Here is a 1,701-nt window from a genome sequence, read left to right on the forward strand (position 1 = left end):
AATTCAAATTTGTCCTAATCATTAGTTATACTTTCTCCGATCAAAGACGAACAAAGCATTTGTAAGAAAGGGAGCGAATTATTGCTTACATTTGGAATTCTTACTCTTTGGAAATAAGTGTATGTGGTACCTTTTTTTCTTTTTTAAAGTAAGAGCAATTTATACCCTCCCCACTCTGGCCTCAGAACGCATTCGGTTCGTCTCCGAGCAAGTCTTCAAAGCCGCTGAAGGCAGGCTGGCCGGCTGGCTGGCGGGAGAGGGTGGGGGGTGTGAGGACCCAGCTGGCCCCAGTCCCCTGGGGACTGGGGGGGGGTCCTTCCGGATCCCATCCTCCCCCCAGACGAAGCCCGTTCAGCTCCTTCCCATCACTTATCCAAGAGAGCAGAGTCTTCCCACCCCCAGGTCCCTCGTGCGTGTCTAACTGGGCCACAGGAGGGGCCTGCCCACAGCCCACATCCTCAGCAGGACTTTAGGAGTCCCCCCCTCCCACCCCCAGCCACTGCCTCGGCAAAGGCCACACCCCCTCATTTTGTCCCAGAGACACAGAGCTGGGCAGGCTTCGCTGAGCCCTTGGGTGCCCTTCACGTGCCCGGCCTGCGTGGTGACATGAAAGAGTTGGAGAGGGGACAGTCCTCATGCCATACTCACGTATATGGGGGCACGACAGAGGTTCCCCATCTAACGCACACGCGTGCTCACACACTCCTTTGTTTTTCCAAGTGCACAGTCCCTCGCCCTCCGGTGGGCCCTCCGCTGCCTGCACGGCCCAGTCGCCTTCCGCTGCAGTCAGGCTACTTGTCCGGGCCTGCCCTGGGCCAGAGACGGCTCTGGGTGCTGAGGCCACTGCCCTGATGGTCGGCAAGAGCCCCTATTCCCACCAAGGTTTCCCACCACTGAAGGAGACAGGGAGTAAACCACAAAGCAGGTAGAGAAATCACACCAGTGCGGGTGGGGTACACACTGCCCTCCAAAGCCAACAGGTGACGTGATAGACCGGACGGGAGGGTGAGCCCATTGGCCAGCGCCCCACACCTCCACGACGGTGACAGAGTCCGCCACTCAGGCAGCGACCCAGCTCCCAGGTGCTCAGCCCGACCAGTCTGCGCCCCACAGACAGGGAAAGTTTCAGCCCTGCATCTTGTGAGCCCAGCAGACCAGAGCCCATGTCCCTCTGCTTGAACAGGTGCCACTGAGCCCTGGGAGCGGCTGAGAAAGCGGGACCTGTCATGGGGACAGCCAAGGACCAAACGCACGCTTGCCCACGTTCCTCCGATGAGGGCAAAGTGGTGATGACGCCGGAATGTTCTGGGTAGTTCTCAGTCCACTATCCGGTCTACAGAGGCAGAGCGGCAGGGATGTAAATTACCTTGGTGAACCTCCAAAGACGACTGTGGGCCTTTGATCCCACGACACACAGACACCCATGAAGTCTGCACGACGTCCGCCCGGACCGAACAGCAGCGAGGGCTTTACCTGGTTCTGTGCCTCCTGCGTTCCTGTCGTTACCGTGGCACATGTCCTCTTAGGTCTCGGAGGACGCTGACACTTTCCTGTTTGCTTTTGGTGGCGAGGAGAATGACTGAGTTCTCAGAGCGTTGGGAAATCATTCACACGGCGCCTCCTTCGCTTCGGCAAGTGGTACAACCTGTTTGCAGATTACCAGCCCCGGGCGGCTGCTTATCTGGGAGCTCCTTGACTCTC

Source organism: Lutra lutra, chromosome 6 (assembly GCF_902655055.1).
Source record: "Lutra lutra chromosome 6, mLutLut1.2, whole genome shotgun sequence".
NCBI classification, from domain to species: domain Eukaryota; kingdom Metazoa; phylum Chordata; class Mammalia; order Carnivora; family Mustelidae; genus Lutra; species Lutra lutra.